The sequence below is a fragment of the Tamandua tetradactyla genome, chromosome 11 (assembly GCF_023851605.1).
Source record: "Tamandua tetradactyla isolate mTamTet1 chromosome 11, mTamTet1.pri, whole genome shotgun sequence".
Lineage (NCBI taxonomy): Eukaryota > Metazoa > Chordata > Mammalia > Pilosa > Myrmecophagidae > Tamandua > Tamandua tetradactyla.
The window spans coordinates 15,779,342-15,800,111 of NC_135337.1; the positions used below are offsets into that span (position 1 = coordinate 15,779,342).

General features: G+C 36.5%; 1 protein-coding gene and 1 long non-coding RNA gene across 5 annotated transcripts in view; one reads left to right on the top strand and one right to left on the bottom strand.

Moving 5' to 3' along the window:
- Window positions 1–20,770, bottom strand: part of NTNG1 (netrin G1) — a 377,262-nt gene that overhangs the window by 282,129 nt on the left and 74,363 nt on the right. The gene's annotated exons all lie outside the window — the stretch shown is intronic.
- The window catches only part of LOC143649406 (uncharacterized), a 37,319-nt gene continuing 22,611 nt past the window's right edge, over window positions 6,063–20,770 (top strand). The window contains exons 1-2 of the long non-coding RNA XR_013158973.1: window positions 6,063–6,182; window positions 7,206–7,278. This is a non-coding gene — a long non-coding RNA (uncharacterized LOC143649406). The remainder of the gene's footprint in view (window positions 6,183–7,205; window positions 7,279–20,770) is intronic.

The window sequence follows — 20,770 nt, forward strand, 5'->3', positions numbered from 1 at the left end:
TAAAGATAAGGATGCCAAGAATTAGCTACATAAATTAACTCCCCCAAAGTCACTCAAGTACTAAGCAGCAAAACCAGGATTCAGAACCAGTTTATACATATCCCTCAATCCACACTCTTAACCAATAAATGATGTAGTACTACCCTCTAAGAACTTCCATTCTGGAGTGATTAGAAGGCAGTTACAGAGAGCTAGATGATTAAAATGAGGTAAAGGAAGTGCTAGCCTGTGAGAAGTACAGAGTGCTAGGGGAATTCCCAGGAGGGACATCCTGTGGACATGTCCTCTGACCTGGCCGGCAAGAGGGTGTGAGAGAAGGCTGCGGGCAAGAAGTAACAAATCAGCTGAGATGACAGATGAGCAGGAGTTGGCCATGTGAAGAGAATCCCAAAACAACACGTAGGAAGGTTTGAGACTCAAGAAAAAGCTCAGTAATCTGAAGGAACAAAAATACATTTGGAAGACTTAGGCCATAGTATGTAGGGGTGGGGGGGGGCAAGGGAAGAGGGGGAGAAAAGTTAGAGATAGAGCTGGGGAGTTTAGCAGGAACCTGAATATATTTAAATGTCTCTAACTCAAGGGTCTTTGCTTCCAAATTTCAGAGGTAGATGTTTTCCCACTTGACCTTTGTAAATAACACTGACAAATATGCTTCAAAAATGCTAAAAAAAAAAAAAAACACAAAAAAGTCCAGCCTTCCCTACTGATTGCATAGAGTCCACATGCCTTGGTATGCATGGGTTCAACCTAACCCCAGGGGCCAGCCGCAGACCACGGACTATGCTGAGTGCTGAGACACAGTCTTGACTCTGCTTTCCACCTCCAGTCCTCTTGCACCCTATCTTCTAACCAAATGAATCCCACATTCTGTACGTTCCCACCTCTCTTTGTTCAGAAATGTTCCCTCTATTTAGAAAGCTCTTTGCTTGCATCTTGGCAGGCAGAGAAAAGGCACATCTTAGACCCAGCTCAGATGTCAGCTTCTCCACACATCCCTGATCCTTCCAGCCAGTGGCGGCTGACCTCCCCTGGAATCTCCCCCACTTCAGCTGTGCCATGATTGGGCATGTTTTCAGTTTAGCCACATTTGTTTGTTTGTTTCTACTTTTTTTTTTCTTGGGCAGGCACCTGGAATTGAACCCGGGTTTCCGGCATGGCAGGAGAGAACTCTGCCTCTGGGCCACCGTGGCCTGTTGTGTTGGTTTCTTTTTAAATAAATATTTTCTCTTGTCTAGAGCGTGGCTTCCCTGCAGGCTAAAGCACCCTCTCAGCTCTACACAGCCTTATTACAAAACCTAATGTATATCGAGTTCTTCTCATTGGGTTTAACCATGTGAAGTTGCTTATAACAATTGGTGAATATTGGTAATTTCATGTGATTTAACTCAAATATAGGTCAAGAACTGAGCTAAGGAATTTACATGTGATATCTCAATAACCCTATGAAGTAGGTGGCTTATTATCTCCATTTCACAGACAAGGTAGCCAAGGCTTAGGGAATTTAAGTGATTTGCTTGAGACTATACTAACTATAAGCCAAAGAATTTAATTAAGCTAAAAAGTGACTGGAATGAAGCACATCCAAAGGGTAGCATGAATTGCCTCTTACTGGTAGGATCTTATGTAATATATGTCCTTTTAATTTATTTTCCATAATCAGCAATGAGTTACAGTGCCCGACTATGAATAAGAATGCTGTTAAAATAAGTTTAAAATGCATACTACAATTAAAATTATTTAGTAAGCACTCACCTTGTACCAGGCACTGTTGTCACTCCTCTATCTATATTAAATAATTTGATGTTCACAGCCGCCCTTCAAGATTTAATCCAAACAAATAAGGAAACTGAGGCTAAAATGAGGTTAAGAAGCTTGCCGAGGGCCACACAGTTACTAAAAGGGCGAGTCAGGATTTGAACCCAGGCAGTAAATTCTCAGAGCCCACTATTGCAACCCTTATGCCATATATAAGTGCAAAAGCTGATACCAGCTATAAAGGATATATTTAAAATGGGAAGAAATTCAAAAATATGTTAATCCAAATCAACGTTTAAAATGCATGCGAAAACGTGAATGAATTTGGTACCTTTATTCCTCTCGCTATGGCTGGCGTAAAAGAAATCACAGCCTGGTTCTTTTTCAAATGTTGCACTTTCAAAGGCAGAATGACTTGTTTACTAGCTTCCTCAAAGAATAATGATTACAAAAGCACAAAGGCATGGAGCCATCCTGATGCACACATGATAGTTGAACACAAATGTTATTTCTGATTCTACTGCAGGAATTTGTCGGCTAGACCTAATTAAAGTGCAAAATGTCACCGAGGAACTAAGTCATAGCTAAATTATAACTTGCCATATATAAACCATGCTGGGAGGGGGTGAAGGGCTAACAGATGCCAAGAGCAGAAACTGCTCTCAGAAAATGAGTTCCCAAGGAGAATTTTAGGAAGCATGCTCCATCCCTTGGTTTGTACTCAGGTCTGTGATACAGAAACAGAGAAGGCGTGGCTGGTGCTTTCCTACTGATGGTTGGCCAAGTCTTAGTATTACGTCCTTTAACATGATTTCTTGTGACAGTCACTTCAGCGGGGCTGTTGTGCTTTTCACAGCTTCCAGATGTTAAAGCTGCGATGCAAAAAATTGAAACAAGTGTAATGGGCTTGATTGTGTAAAATCACATCCATTCAAATTAGTTTATGAACCCACTAAGCATTAAGTCAGTGAGTTTACAAGAGATTAAAACAGAAAACTGCACCAACTATGGTGTTTCATGACAGAATGAGGAATTTAATGGCGAAAATCAAAATATTTCATTTCACTTTTATCTAGCAGCAATTTTCAAATCACCCCAGAATGTCTTTGGCTCTGAGGCTCGACATTCACCATCATGTCTTTTAAAATCAGAATTCCATGGAAGTAGAGAAGGTGCCCCCAAACCAGTGGAGCATTGCTCTGGGGTTTTCCAAGTGGGCATCATCTGATATCATGTCTGGCCTCTGAATGGTCACCTTTTCCACCACCCACATAACTCCCTCAAGTGAGCTAATATATGCAAAATGTTGAACACACACTAAGTGCTCGATACATGATGCTATCTTTCCAATTTACCACATAAATAAGTAATCCTCTTTTGGGTTGCTTTGGAAGCTTGAGGCCCATGAAAGTATATTTTAAATTAAATGTAATCATGCGGAGCTGGAATTTTCTTCAGTAAGTTCTTGGGGATTTAGATTGTTCAGGCTAAGGTCAGAAGTTCCAATGAATAATTCACTATTCAAGACTCAATAATGTCAAGATTCTTTTAAGAAAACAAGATATGTCTCTAGATTTTTCATGTGTTCAGTGACACTGAATTAACAAGAAAATAATGGCTAGACAATGCTGTTCATACAACGAATTAAATGAGCACAGACTGTGAGGCCAGAAAAACCTGGGTTTGAATCCTGGTTTCAATACATATTAGCTTATGACCTTGAATAAGTGCCTTTGTCTCTCTGGAAGACATTTCAAACGGGATAATATTTTCCTTACAGTATTGTTATCAGGATTCAAAGTAGGATACACAAAAGACTGGTACAGTGTCTGGGAAATTGCAAGCCCTCATTAAGTGAAATAATATTATTACGATGGGTAGTCAAGAATACTCATTACTATTAGATGTGCATTTGGAAAAACAATAAAATAGATTAAATGATCCTTAACAAAATTTATGGGTTGTGCCACTACAGTAGAGAGCAAATGGGGTTACTTGCTCTGAAGATTTGACCAATTCCCCTAAGCCTTCTAGTTCTCAGATAATCCTTTCCTTAAGGAAAACAATAATATCTAGTTCTGATTTTCTCCTTAGAGATTTATGAGTATTAAATATATTTTAATATATCCATAAGGAGATTTAAGATCTTTTTGGAAATAAAACTGAGGGAGTCATTGATCAGAGCTTGACATGGGAATAATTTCACTGCTGGGCTGCATTTTTCTGAGTACAATTCTCCCCATAAACTGATGGGAAATTCAGTATTTTATTTTCTGATATTGCTCAAATGAATTGTGGAAGTCCGGCAGAAGTGCTTGATTGTACTTTCATTAGACGACTTTTCCTTTAAGCCATACAGGTGCAGTGAAAGAAGAAAGAAAATTAATTAAATTTATGAGCATGTTTTTACCCTCCAGGTGTCATAAAATGTACTGGCTCAGACATTCTTCAAGTAATTAAGCAGACATCTCTGTATTTCCTAATGAGTTGCTGCCCTTCCCTTTTTTAATCTGGTGAGAGATCTCATCACCTGCCTTCTGTCAGCTGATGGGCTTATTCCCCAGACGAGCCGAACCTTTTCCTTGCTCTGCAATGTGCTAATGGGACTCCATGGATACAAATGTGAGAGTCTCTTCTTTGCACAAATCTTTCCAAGGGTCAAGTAATAATTGCACTCAGCATGATTGTTTAGGGATATTAAAATAAACCTACTTGTCTCATATAGGCATTATTAGAGATGCTTTCTTATATTTTTGAGAAATAATATGACTGAGGTATACTCAAATATCTATATCCATATCTAGAAGAGACTGACTCAGCCTGGGGAGTTGAGTTTCACACAAAATGTAAACCGCAGCTCAAAGGACATATTAATGAAACTTTGCCAGACAAAGTTGATAGCAGAGGCATTCCAGCAGAGGTGGAGGCCACGTTTAATTGGTTTACATGATCCTCTACAATTAACTCAACACTGTCCCAGAGAGCAAAAATGTTTAAGGAGCAAAAGGTCTAGCTGAGAAAGCAAACTAACATATATGAAATAACTAGGGATCTAAATAATAGAGTATATATATGTATATATATTCATACTATGAATTATGAGTCAGATATTAAAACTGATATACAGGGCTATAGTGATGAAGGAAGGAATCCCCCCAAAAGGGAGGACTTTTTATATTTATTATAAATTTATTTATTTATAATAAATAAATAAAGGGTGAGGGGATCCCAGATAAGGGAACCTTATGAACTCAGCATCTACAGGGGCATTCCTAGAGCACAGAATGTCATGGGAAGCGACAATAAATAAAAGTAGAGATGTACAGCGATGCCAAACTAAAATGGAAGGCTTAAAAGCCAGAAAGATAGGCAAGCATTTGAGCCTTAGTGTAGACTCCTTAGCACTGACATATAATCAATTATTTTTAAAAAATTACTTGAAGAAATCTTAAAGATCATCTAATCTAAACCCATCCACCCTGCACAATTTTTTCACAGATGAAGAAGCACACTGAAAGTAGTATTTGATTAAGATTTATCTGGCAGTGACATAAAAGGCAACTTGAGTTCCCAGGCACTGAAATGAATGCTTCGTCTTCCCTCCAGAACTTCCCTGCTTCCCATGTTCCCAATCTTAGCGCTATGGCACCTTCATCCACCCAGGGGCTCCTTACCTGCCCACATCTAATCAGCAAACTTTTTAATATCTCTTAAAACCGCTCCCTTTTCTGCATCCCTGGTACCACTGCATTAATTTAGGTCCTTATAATTTCTTGACTAGAGAGTCACAGAAACTGTTGAACTTTTCTCCTTGTCTTCAATTTGGTCTAACTCCAGGTGATTCTCAAATGATCTCAAATGAAAGAAGATTCAGTTGCCAAAGCCATATTTTTAAAATTTGTTACTTTATTATCCCTTCAGGGATAAAACCCTAAACTTCTCTGCTTGGCCTCACCAGTAAAGGCTTCTCCATCCTCCTCTCACCAATTTTCAGCACCCTCCATCACACCTGACTATTCGTTTGTTCAAAGGGCGGCTGCCTCTGCTCAGAGTGTTTCCTCTTTCCGTAATGCTTTTCTCCTCCTCCCTCATCACTCAACTGTGGCATCACCTCCTTTAGGAAATGTTTCAGTCACAGCTCCTTCAATCACAGTTGACAGCAATCCTGAATCAACCAACTTTAACAAAACATGAAACAACCTCAACAAAAAAGAGGGACATTATTGACAAAGAGCACAGCAATGGAGCTGGTTTTAGGCATCCCTGAATCTAGAATCTAGTGGCATACCCTAGCTCCCTGTCTCCCCTACTAATGCCCATATATGACTTCATTGCTTCCTCATAAAGACAAGCTTGCTTCTTCTGGTGGCAAGAATGCATGGCTGCAGGCAATCATCTCTGGACCAGAGACAGAAGAATATTCTAAGGTAAATTCAAGTTGGCCCAATTTAGGTCATATTTCTATCCCCAATTTGAAAAAGTAACAAAAGAATTTGGAACCTCAGAAACCAAGCCAAGAACTCAAAATGTAAAATTTGAGTTTCCTTTGGATCCTGGATAACTGGGAATGTTCTCTATTTTCTTTAAATGGCTGTATTTACTAGGCCAGCACAGGAATCTCACAAATGAAAGATATGGAATGTGGACATGGGTAGTAGCACTAGTAAAATCTCAGTAGGAACCTGTAGAAGCTGTGAGCATTGTTGAGAATGGACATATCAATCTAATAAACTGGAGGGTAAGCCTCCTCCCAAATGCCACTCTTCCGGAGAGACTGCAGTATTTCTGGAAGGAGCTCCACTTAGCTAAAGGACAGGAGAACTGAGCAGGTAAGCTTAATTCAGAAAAAAGTCTAGGCCAGTGTAAGGAGAAGTATTTCTCACTGTGGCATGATGCTGGCCACTTGGCCACTTGAATATGTCTCCTAGCCAGACCTCTGGGGATAGGGACTAAAGATGGAAAATGAGAGTCACCTCATTAGAAACTGAGTAAGATGCTGGGTTATACATTGTGCTGCTTTGCGAGATATTTGTTAAAAGTTAACAGGGATGTGAGCAAAGAAGCCTTCTCTCTACTTCTGCTTGAGTGGGGGTAGACCCTTACTGCCCTGAGGTCTGGAGAACAGCCCTTGGTCCTCTGAGCACTTCAGCATTGGCTCTGTCCCCTTAAGTCATAGTGAGGATATAGGAGCCCTGAAGGAGCCTTTTCTCTGTGGATACTGGAGGCAATAGCAGCAGACATCACTGGAAGCAGAGCCAGGATGGAAAAGGATGAAAATACAGCTCCCGTGCAGCGGCTGGCAGGATGGGTTCATGCCTGTGGTGTGAACACTTTCCCAGGGATTCCTTCCTTTAACTGAGGGGCATCTAAATAAGTGTGAAATTCTAAACTAGTTTACAGGCACAGGATTCCATGAAACACGGGACATAAAAGTATTTATCACTTCATAGGGGACAGAGGAAAGGAATTGGCACATGGATTATAATAACTGTTGAAGTATGCATGTCACCTCATTTTCAGCAGGTAAAAAGTTTGATGTCATTTTGAGTAGTAAATAAATGAATAAAATTGCCTACAGTTATGCCTGAGATAGTAACATATAAATATATATACATATGTATATATAGTTTTTCCATGGAAGAATCAATTTTTCTCTTTAGTATCTGAGGCAGAAGTTGATCAAAAGTGAAAAGCAAAATGAAGTCTCTTGGAGGGGTGGGGGCTGTGAGCAGTGAGATCTCCCAGTAAGCACCAGGTAGAGTTTGGCTTTTGTACCACCTCCTCCACACTGACAATGTTCTTCTTTTGGAAAGTGGCTGTCCACAGTCCCAAGGTTTTCTCTTTTTTCCTTCCTGTATAAAGTATCTGACTCCACAGATGAGTTTTTTCACAGAGATGGAAGAGTGTTTGAGGCCAAATGAAATCTCCAGGTATAATAGTTACTGCTGGGAAGAGTGTCTCCTCAGGGTGGAGGCCGCAATTCTGCTATTATAGAGGATAATAAAGCTATGCCAGGTGGAGAAGAGGATTTCTTTAATAAAGCTCACACTGACACCTGAGACCAGCCAAGATACCTGAGAAATTAGGAACCAAGTAATTGGATGTTTTCATCTCCAAAACATGGTTCATACCATTTTTGAAGAAATGTCATTGAAGAATCTGTTTTTTTTTTTCCCCTGCTGGAAAATTACTAGGCAGAAATATCTCAAGACCAAATTTCAAAGCGGCCTCCATATTCATAAGCTTAAAGTGCTATATATCAATGTCTGCCCTTCCAATTGCACCAGCAAAGCTGGGGGAATACTCTGCAATGCCTTACATTAAAGGAGGATTCATTGGAAACCAGCATTTAATCTAGGCTGACACATGGTCTAGAAGCCCCCTGAGGTAACAGATTGTCTCTGATTCACTTATATACCCTTCCTGAACACAGCCTCATGCAGTGACCAAATACATATCAGGCACTTGACAAATACTTATTAACATGAAACAGAATGCTAAAAATCTAAAACTTACATATTTGATTCTCTAGGAATGTCCTTGGGCTGGTTACCAGGTACAGCTTTAGGTGTCCAAGTGAAAACTCTATATTCCATACATTTATTCAAGTAAACAGGCAACTATGTGACATGGGTGAAGGCATATGAGAAGAAAGATATTTTGGCAGATTTTGAGAAATTCAAAGGTGAATGGTATAACCTTATCTAGAAAGAAGCCCCAGTTGATTAAAAAATGATAATAAACAAGATGTTCAAATGGACAGTAAACATGTAAAAGATGCTCAACTTTATTACCCACTATGCTGGTCTGAATCTGTGGTGCACCCCAGAAAAGCCATGCCCTTTGATCCTCATTCAATATTGCTAGGTGGGAGCATTTTGATTATTTCCATGAAGATGTGACCATCCAATTGTGGGTGGTAACTTTTGATCAGATGATTTCCATGGAGGTGTGCCTCCACCCACTGAAGGTGGGGTTGTTTGATGGAATCCTTTGAAAGAGGAAACATTTTGGAGAGAGTCCCTTTTTTGGTAGAGCCACGTGAAAGCCAGCAGATGCCGCCATGTTGTCATGTGCCCTTCTAGCTGAGAGAGAAACGTTGAACGTCATCGGCCTTCTTGAACCAAGGTATTTTTCCCCGGATGCCTTAAATTGGACATTTCTATAGACGTGTTTTAATTGGGACATTTTCTCAGCCTTAGAACTGTAAGCTAGCAACTTATTAAATTCCCCTTGTTAAAGTACCGGTATGTTGCATTCCGGTAGCTAGCAGACTAGAAAACCCACCAAGGAAAAGAAAATTAAAGCCACAAAGAGATTTCATTGTATATCTCAGAGGAGTGAAAATGAAAAAATGCAAAATATTAAATGATGGAGAGGACGTGGAGTGCCCAGCAATTATACTCCTAGGCACAAACTCAAGAGACGTGCATATATATGTTAATCAAGAGACATGCGCTGGCAAGTTCCAGCAGCACTGGAAACTAACCAAGTCTCCATCCACCCTAGAACAGATAGATGTGTTGTAATATATCCACATAACCTAATGAGAATGGACAGTCTACAACTGCATGAAACAATGCACATTAGGATAAACAACTGTTTCAAACCAAACAAGCCAGATGTGAAAGGCATAAACTATGTGATTCTATTTATATGAAGCTCAAACAACAAGTCAAATCAATTTATGCTACTAGAAATCAGGATAGTAGTCAGCCTTTGCAGGTTGGGAGCAGTTAGTAATTGGAAGGGGCATAGGGGTCTTTCAGAAAGTCATGGTAATGCTATGTTTCTTAATCTGGGTACCAGTTATGCAGCTGCCTTTCAATTTGTGAAAAAGCATTGACCTTTACAGTTTCGATTCAGGCACTTTTCTAGCTTGTATATTTAAAGTCTGCTTTATATACCAAAAGTGAATTATAAATAAAGTATTCAGGATTTGAGATCAAGGGGACATCTTAAATTCACATTTTGAGGCCACCCTAGTCCAAACACTTAACAATAATGTGCATTGTAAATTATTACATATTTATAATTAAAATGCATAATTATTGCAGATATTTAACATAAAAAAAAGACATGACTGACTTTCAGTTTCAGCTCTGACACATAAAGAGCTTGGAAGTTACCATAACAAGGAAAAGTTGGATAAATCAAAAGCTAATGACTTTTCTTGGACTCCTCAGAAAGCTGAGCTTGCATGGCAAACTGCCACCCAAAATTCCTGGAGACTAAGGTTTAGTGGGCCCCAAATTTTCATGGACATTTCTTCCAGGAAATCCACCATGTCCCCACTCTAAAGATTCCCTCATGTCTCTGTTAGGGGAAAGGGAAGAATATTCTTCGCAAAATATGTCCACAGCCTTCCCCATAACAAAAATTTTATGTGCAGAACATTTTGATGTCCACAGCCTTCCCAATAACAAAAATTTAATGTGCAGAGCATTTTGCTGACTTGGAAAAGTCATTCTTTCTACTCCAGCCTACTCTAGCCTTCTTCTCTTACTTAGAAGGGAAAAAATCTTATCACCAGGGGTGAGGATTTCAAGGGAATGAATAAAAACCACTGCAGCCAAGGAAGATACTAGGAGATGGTGGTGTTGGGGCAGGGAAGTGGGAAAAGGAAGAAACATTTGTGAAGACCCAAATGACATGCCCACTAAAAAGCAAAGTTTTAATCATAAGATTATAGAGTGATCCCTCTCCCCAACACTTGACCATCACATCAACAAGGTTCCAGTGTAATAATAGTAGGTTATAGCGAAGGAGCTCTAAAACATAGCTTTCTCTGAGGAGGAGTGCTTAAAAGATGCCCAAATTCAAGAGAGAAAACAAAAAAAGAAGGATACTAAAAGAATTTTAAGCCTTTAGCACCCACAGCTACAGCAAAATTGAGCATATCCCAGCTCCTAGTCACACTGAAGGCCTATTGGCCTGTTATTACTACTTGATTGAGCATGTCTAGCTTTAAACAAAAAATTACAAGGCATGCTAAAAGACAAGGTAAAACACAGTCTAAAGAGACAAAGCAATCATAAGTACTAGACTCAGATATGATAAAGATGTTTGAATTATCAGATAGGGACTTTAAAATAACTATGATTCATATGTTAAAGTCTCTAGAGGAAAAAATTAGACAAAATGCTAGAACAGATGGAAAATGTAAGCAGACAGATGCAAACTCCAAGAAAAAGTCAAAGGAAATGCTAGAAATCAAACACAATTCAACAGAAATGAAGAATGCCTTTGATGGGCTCATCAAAAACTCAGCACAGCTTAGAAATGAATCTGTGAACTTTAAGATTGGTCAACAGAAACCTTCCAAACTGAAACACAAAGGAAAAAAAAGAGTAATAAAAAAATCCAAATAAACCAAAAATAGAGCATAACATCCAAGAACTGTGGGACAATTTCAAAAGGTATAATACATATGTAATTGGAATACCAAAAAGAGAAGAAAAAGAACAGAGCAAAAGAAAAATCTGAAGTAAGAATTGCCAAGAACTTTCAAAATTAATGACAGTTATCAAAGCAGATCCAGAAAGCTCAAAGAACATCAAGAAAAAGAAGTATCAAAGAACCCACCCTATCAATATCATATGAAACAGCAGTAAACCAAAGACAAAGAGGAAATCTTTAAGGAAGTCAGAGAAGAGAGACACTACATGTAGGGTAACAAGGATAAGAATTACTGTGGACTTCTATTAAGAAACCATTCAATCATGGAGAACAGAATGATTTATTTAAAGGCTTGGAACAAAAAGGAACCTCACTAACATAGAATTCTATATCAAGTGAAATTATCCTTCAAAGATTAAGGGGTAAAAAAGATATTCTCAGACTAAGAAAAACTGAAAGTATTTACCTTGCAGATCTACCCTTCAAGAAATGTTTAGAGAAGATCTTTAAGAAGAAGGAAAACAATGTAGGTCAAGAATTTGGGTTGACATAAAGAAACAAGAGAATTAGAAAAAAATAAATGAAGGTAAAATAAAATATTTTATCTATTGTATATTTAGTTGACCTAAAAGATAACTATCACTTAAAGTAACAATAATAACAATGTTTTGGGTAATAATAGCATGTGGAAAAATTGAACTGAATGACAGCAGTGTGAAATAGATGGGAGGGAGGAATTGGGAATACTTTGTGACATACTATAGGGTTATTTGAGGGTGAAATGAGATACATTTAAATGGTATTCAAAACTCTAGGTTAGGAGCTAAATTTTAAAAAAGAAGTGATCTTGATATACTAATAGAAGAGAGAAAATGATATAATATAAAATGCTCCTTAAAACCAGATAAGGTTAAAAAGAGGAAAAAAACATTTTAAATAGCAAATTCAAGAATAGATAACAGTTACAAACATGGTGGATAGAATCCAACTATATCAATAATTACTTTACATTTCATAAATCTAAATGCATCAGTTAAAAGACATAGATTGTCAGAGTGACTTCAAAAAAGGACCAAGTATAAGTTTTATACAAAAGAAAATTACTTTTAAAATAAAGACAGATAGTTTAAAAGCAAAAGGATGTAGAAAGCTATGCCACTAATCAAGACTAAGCTGGAGTATCTATATTAATTTCAGACAAGGGAAGTTTAAGAACAAGGAAGATTATCAGGGATAAAGAGCAACATTATGTAATCATAAAGGAGTGAATTTTCAAAGGCATAAAAATCCTAAGCATATATGCATCTAAAAACAAGGCATTAAAATACATAAGGCATAAACTGATAGAACTGAAGAGAAACAGAAAAATCCTCTAATATAATTGGAGACTTCAACACCCCTCTTTCAGTAATTGAGAGCATAAGAGACAGAAAATCAATAAGAATATAGGTGACCTGAACGGAACTATAAATCACCTTGATCTAATTAGCAATTATAGAATACTCCACCCAACAACAATAAATTCACAATCCTCCCAAGCCTGCATGTAACATCCTCTAAGATAAAAATCTTTCTTTGTCATAACAGACACTTCAACAAATTTAAAAGACTAAGTTTCATAAAAAGTATGTTCTCAGGCAATTAAATTAAGCTAGAAATAAATAACAGAAAAATAACTGGAAAATCCAAATTACCTGAAAATTAAACAACACAGTACTAAATAAGCTACAGGACATGGAAGAAGTCTCAAGAAAGTTTTAAATATTTTAGCAAAGTGAAAATACAACAAAATTTGTGGTACATAGCAAAAGTAGTGCTTAGACAGAAATTTATAGCATTAAATGCATATATTAGCAAAGAAGAAAACCTGAAATCACTAACCACTTTCAGAAGTTAGAGAGGGAAGCAATTTAAGCCTAAAACAAGAATAAGAAAATGAAAAATCATAGCAGAAAGCAATGAAATTGGGAACAGGAAATAATAGAGAAAAAACAATGAAACCAAAAACTGAAGCTTTGACTAGATCAATTTATGTGATATACCTCTAGCTAGGGTAAGCAACAAAATGAGAAAAAAACAGGTTGCCAATATCAAAAATAAAAGAGGGCTTATCATTACTCATCCCATGGGTGTTAAAAGGGAAATAAGAAAACTTCATGCCCACAAATTTATAACGTAGATGAAATAGGCCAATTCCTTAAAAGATAAAAACTACCAAAATACTAACCAAGGAGAAATAGGTAACTTGAATCGTTCCATGTCTACTAAAGAAATTTTAACAATATTAATAACTTTCCATAGACAAGAAAACTTCAGGCAGATTATTTCACTTGTGAATTTTATCACACATTTATGGAAGAAATAATGTCAATTCTTCATAATCTTTTCCAGTATTCTTTGCATTGCCCTAATACGAAAACTAGATAAACAAATTATAAGAAAGGAAAACCGCAGACCAATATTTTTCATGAACAACACACAATAATCCTCAACAAAATATTTGCAAATAAAATCCAGTATTGTATAAAAAATTATACACCAGAATCAAGTAAAATTTATTCCAAATATGCAAGGCTGGTTGTACATTTGAGAATCAATCATTGTGATCAAACATAGCAGCAGCCAAAAAGCAGTGGGATAATTTTTAAAGAAGAAAAAGCATATGATCAAATCATTTTGATACTTAAAAATATTTGACAAAATGCAAAACCTATTCATGATGAGAGCTTTCAGCAAACTAAGAATAAAGGGGCACTTCCCTATCTATTAAAGATCGTTTACTTAAAACCTACAACCAACATCATACTTAGTGGTGAGCATTGGATGCTTTCCCACAAGATCAAAAATAAGGTGAAGATGTTCTCTCTCATGACACACAATATCCAACATTGTACTAGAAGTCTTAGCTAATACAGTAAGACAAGAAAAAGCAATAAAAGTTGTACAGATTTGAAAGAAATAAATAAAACTGACTTTGTTCACAGATAATATGACTGTCTACTTAGAAAATTCCAACAAATCTACATAAAAAGCTCCTGGAAATAATAAGAGAGTAAGTATAGCAAGATCATAGAATACAAGGCCATTATACAAAAGTCAATTCTTTTCCTATATACCATAAAGGAAAATTGTTGTTTAAAATTTTTTTAAAAATCATTTACAATGTCACCAGAAATGAAACATTTATGTATGACTCTAAAAAATATGCTCAAGATCTTTATATAGTGAACTATAAAACACTAAAGAAAGGAATCAATGAAGCTCTAAATGAATGGTGAGATATTAAATGTCCATAGATTAAAAGATTCAATATTTTAAAGATTTCAAGTCTTCCCAACTTGATTTATGGAATTTACATAATCCCATCCAAAATCCCATGGATTTCAATTTATGTTTAAGACTTACTATAAAGCACAGTAATCAAGACCACATAGTATTGGTGAAAGAATGGATATATCAGTCAGTTAAACATAACAGAGATCCAAGAAATAGGCCTATACAGCTAGAGTCAACTGATATTTGGCAAATGTTCAAAAGCAATTAAATGGAGAAAAGATAGTCTTTTTAACAAATGGTGCTGGAACAATTGGATGCCCATACCTAAAGAAATGAGCTTAGATACAGACTTTACACCTTTCACAAAAATTAACTCAAAATTAAATCAAAACGGATAATATACCTAACTGGAAAATGCAAAACTATAAAACTTCTGGAAGAAAACTTTGGAGAAAATCTATGTGACCTTGGGTTTGGTTATGAGATTTTTAGATACCACACCAAAATTATGATCCCTGAAGGAAAATATTGATGTCTGGCTTTATTAAAATTAAAGACTTCTACTCTGCAAAAAGCACTGTTAAGAGAATGAAAAGTGAAGCTACAGATTGTGGAAAACGTGTTTGCAACAATACATATCTGATAAAGGACTTAAGTCCAAAATATACAAAGAACACTTAAAATTACAAAATAAGGAAACAAGACAAAACAAAAAACAATTAAAAAGGCAACAAAAGATCTGAAAGACACCTTATCAAAGAAGATATACATAAGAGAATAAGCACATGAAAAGATGCCAGTATAATTTGCCATTGGGAAATGCAAATCAAAATAATGAGATACATGACTACACACCTATTAGAATGCCTTAAATCCAAAAAAACTCATAAAACCAATTGCTGGTGAGGATGTGGGCCAACAGGATCTCACGTTCACTGCTAGGGGAATGTAAACAGTACAACCACTTTAAAGATAGCTTGACAGTTTCTTACAATGCTAAACATAAGCTTACCAAACAATCTGGTGATTGTGTTTTACACACACACACACACACACACACACACGACCATGTGAATGCTTATAGCAGTTTTCATCACAAAGTGGAGACAAAAAAGCTACCCTTCCACAGGTGAATGTATACTCAAACTGGTATATCTATACAAGGAAATAATATTCAGCAATGAAGGGGGATGTGCTACCAAGTCACACAAAGTGTGGATGAGTCTTAAATGCATGTGTGAAAGAAGCCAGTGTGAAAAGACTACCTCATTCCACTTATATGGCATTTGGAAAATACAAAACTTTACAGATAGTTAAAAGATCAGTGTTTTCAAGGTATTCAGGGAAGTGAGAGATGAGTAAGTGAAACATGGAGGAATTTTTAGGACGGTGACACTCTCCTGCACGATACTGCAGTGGTGGATACATGACACTACGCATTCGTCAAAACCTACAGAACTTTCAGGTAAACTTTAATGTATGGAAAAATTTTAAACTAACGGGTAGATGGTTGGAGTAGCTGAGAATGGAATGTGAACCATGACAAAAGTATTTTACTGTATTACAAATATATGAAATGACCTTACTAAAGGGGATTGGCAAAGAGATGCTGACCAAAGAAACATTGGAAATTCGTAGATTCTGCATGATTAAAGGGAAAAAGAACTGTATATAGGCACAAGACTCTAGTTGACTCTAGCCGATAAAATTATTTCCCATGGGAGTATGGGTTAACAATTCTGGAACCACTAAATGGGTATCCTGGCATAGAAAAATTAGGTCATTGAAAAACTCATGGTGGGAGTCAGGTTTCTCACTGTTGGAAAGTGAAGTTGCACATAAACAAAGGGAAAATGCTGAAATGATCATGTGGTAATGGACTAGAATTGGATGGTCAATACGAGCCCATATATAGCCTCCTGTAGATACAGAGGATTGCATATAGAAATAGTTATACATATGTATATAGAATGGGTTAGTATACATGCACAATTTCCTTACTCTGTCAGCTGAGTGGGCCTAAAAGCAACAACAATCCAATAGCAATGAACATATTTAGCCCACAGATCTTGGTTCATAAAACCAATCCCACTAAAAGAAACCAGGAAACCTTGAAGTAATGGTTGATTGTTGGACTGGGGCAGGAAATATACAAGATAAGCCTGGAGCATCCTGCAGTGCCAGAAAGTAAAGATGTTTCTCTCTCTCCCTCTCTCTCTCTCTCAATGGAATAAAGTACCATAGTCCACACAGTCAAAGACAAGAATTAGCAAAATGAGATACAATATTGAAAAATGCACACAAAATCCGATGAAGAAAGATTTAAATATATACGAAAAAGCAATCAAGGGATGTATGTCAGTTGAGAATCACAAAAAGAGCTCAAAGCATAGAATTAAGAGATTGGATAAATTACCCAAAATTGAAGACAAATAGATATTCCCAAAAAGAAAATACATAAGAAAGGTCAAGTAGAAAATTTAAAAATAAAACTGTACTAAAGGTGAGCCACAGTGACTCAGCAGGTAGAATTCTTGCCTGCCACGTCAGAGACCTGGGTGCAATTCTCAGTGCCTGCCCATGCAAAAAATAAATAAATAAATAAGCATAAAATCTTATACTTAAACAGATTTTAGTGTAACTGCATCAGAAATAAAAATATATATATTAAATGTACCATAAAGAAAAACTTCTTATCTACCAAAATAAAATAAAATTGACAATATTGTCAATAAACTTTACATCAACAAAAACAGGCACCAGGAAACAATAAGGAATATATTTTAAAGATAGATGGACTGTAACTGTCATTTTGGAATTTTAAATCTGGGTATAGAGTGAAGACATAACAAAGACAGACATTTTCAGACACAGAATAAGAAATTAGTACTCACAGACCTTTGTTGAATGAACCATTGTGGAATGCACATTGGTAAGAAAAAAAGTAGATGAAAAAATAAGGGTAGATGCAAACAATATGAATGATCAATGAAATTGAGAAGTTGTCTAAATTTAATTATATGAATAAGACAAAAAAATTGTAAAAAGTAGAATAAAATTCTAGGCAAGAGCAGAAAACAAAACAAAAAAAACACCACAGGGGTATGGAGTTTCAGTGTGAGGGGTATTAAGATCTCTTTGTAAAAGGAGTACAGGCATATTTAATTTTTAATGTTGCTAATTTTTTTCATTAGTATGTCTGATGAATATTCAACATGGATGAATTTCAAGGGCATTATTCTAAGTAAGTGAAGCCATTCTCAAAGATTACATACTGTTTGATTTCATTTATATAAACAGCAGGGAGGGAAAACAGATCAATGATTGACAGAAGTTAGAAGTAGGAGAACCTAACTGCAAAGGTCAGCATGAGGAAATTCTTTGGGGTATTAAAAATGTTTTTTAACTTTTTTTATTAATTAAAAAATTAACAAGCAAAACATTAAGATATCATTACATTCTATATATACAATCAATAATTCTTAATATCATCACATAGTTGCATATTCATTTTTAGAACATTTGCATCGATTTAGAAAAAGAAATAAAAAAACAGAAAAAAAATAAAACGATAACAGAGAAAAAAAAAGATTATACATACCATACCTCTTACCCCTTGCTTTCATTTACCACTAGCATTTTAAACTAAATTTATTTTAACATTTGTTCCCCCTATTATTTATTTTTATTCCATATGTTCTACTCTTCTGTTGATATAGTAGCTAAAAGGAGCATCATACACAAGGTTTTCACATTCACAGAGTCTCATTGTGAAAGCTATATCATTGTTCAATCATCATCAAGAAACATGGCTACTGGAACACAGCTCTACGTTTTCAGGCAGTTCCCTCCAGCCTCTCCGCTACATCTTGAACAACAAGGTGATATCTACTTAATGCATAAGAATAATCTCCAGGATAACCTCTCAACTCTGTTTGGAATCTCTCAGCCATTGACACTTAGTCTCATTTCACTCTTCCCCCTTTGGTCGAGAAGGTTCTCCCAATCCCTTGATGTTAATTCTCAGCTCATTCTAGGGTTTTACTCAGTCCCTTGATGCTGAGTCTCAGCTCCTTCCAGGATCTCTGTTCCACGTTGCTAAGAAGGTCCACACCCCTGGGAGTCATGTCCCACACAGAGAGGGGGAGGGTGGTGAGACTGCTCATCATGTTGGCTGGAGAGAGAGGCCACATCTGAGCAACAAAAGAGGCTCTCTTGGGGGTGACTCTTAGGCCTAAATTTTAAGTAGGCTTGACCTATCCTTTGTGGGGTTAAGTTTCATATGAACAAACCCCAAGACTAGGGGCTCAGCCTATAGCTTTGGTTGTTCACACTGCTTGTGAGAATATCAAGAATTCAACTTGGGGAAGTTGAATTTCTCCCCACTCTCACCATTCCCCAAAGGGGGCTTGCAAATACTTTTCCAGTCACTGATCAAATCATTCTGGGATTCATCAGCGCATCACTCTGGACAAACCAACAAAATCTCATGTCCTACCTGAGATTCCAAGTACTTACAACATTCAATCAAACTATCTACATGAATTATATTAGGAAATGCTCTAGTCAAAATCTATATTTTATAACATATAAACAGTTTTTGCTTTAGTCTCACATATAAGGTGACATTTTAAAGTATTAATTATCATCTATTTTCAGCACCCTGCAATAATGACATTCCTTTGTTCTTCCTCATGCAAAAACGTTTTTAAAATTTGTACATTGTACATTTCACTATTATTATATATTCTAGGCATTCCTAGATTATACCATCTCAATCTTTACCATCTATCTTTCTTTCTGATTTCATTTATGTCCCCAGCTCTCCTCCTCTATCATTCTCACATGCAGCTTCATTCAGTGTTTTAACATAATTACATTACAGTTGTAATTGTACTGTCCATTTCTGAGTTTTTTTATCCAGTCCTGTTGCACAATCTGTATCCCTTCAGCTCCAATTACCCAATATCTCATCCTATTTCTATCTCCTGATGGTCTCTGTTACCAAGGAAGTATTCCAAGTTTATTCACTAATGTCAGTTCATATCAGTGAGACCATACAGTATTTGCCCATTTGTTTCTGGCTAATCACACTCAGCATAATGTCCTTAAGGTCCATTCATGTTTTTATATACTTCATAACTTTATTCTGTCTTACTGCATAATATTCCATCTTATGTAAATGTCACAGTTTGTTTAGTCAACTCTCTGTTGATAGACATTTTGGCTGTTTCCATCTCTTGGTAATTGTTAATAATGCTGCTATAAACATTGGTGTGTAAATGTCCATTTGTGTCCTTGGTCTGGTATCGTTTGAGTAGAGACAGCATATAGATGGGTCCTGTTTTTTAATCCATTCTGCCAGACTATGTCTTTTGATTGGAGAGTTTAATCCATTAACATTCAGTGTTATTACTGCACGGGTAGTACTTTCTTCTACTATTTTGCCTTCTGGATTTTATATGTCATATCTAATTTTCCTTCTTTTTACCTTTACTCATAATCTTCCTTTCTACACTCTTCTCCACACCTCTCTCTTCTGTCTTCATATCTGTCTCTAGTGTTCCCTTTAGTATTTCTTGCAGAGCTGGTCTCTTGGTCACAAATTCTCTCAGTGATTTTTTTGTCTGAAAATGTTTTAATTTCTCCCTCATTTTTGAAGGACAGTTTTGCTGGATATAGAAATCTTGGTTGGCAGTTTTTCTCTTTTAATAATTTAAATATATTATCCCACTGTCTTCTTGCCTCCATGGTTTCTGCTGAGAGATCTGCTTAGTCTTATTGGGCTTCCCTTGTATGTGATGGATTGCTTTTTTCTTGCTGCTTTCAAGATCCTCTCTTTCTCTTTGACCTCTGACATTCTGATCATTAAATGTCTTGGAGTATGTCTATTTGGATCTATTCTCTTTGGGGTACGCTGCACTTCTTGGATCTGTAATTTTAAGTCTTTCATAAGAGTTGGGAAATTTTCAGTGATGATTTCCTACATTAGTTTTTCTCCTCCTTTTCCCTTCTCTTCTCATTCTGGGACACCCACAACACGTATATTCATGCGCTTCATATTGTCTTTCAATTCCCTGAGTCCTTGCCCATATTTTTTCATTTTTGTCCCTATAGTTTCTGTTTCTTGTCAGATTTCAGATGTTCCATCCTCCAGTCTTGAAATCCTATGTTCTGTCTCTCGAAATCTACCATTGTAGGTTTCCATTGTTTTTTTCATCTCTTCTACTGTGTCTTTCATTCCCATAAGTTCTGTGATTTGTTTTTTCAGACTTTCAGTTTCTTCTTTTTGTTCTTTCCTTGCCTTTTTTATATCCTCCCTCAATTCATTGATTTGGTT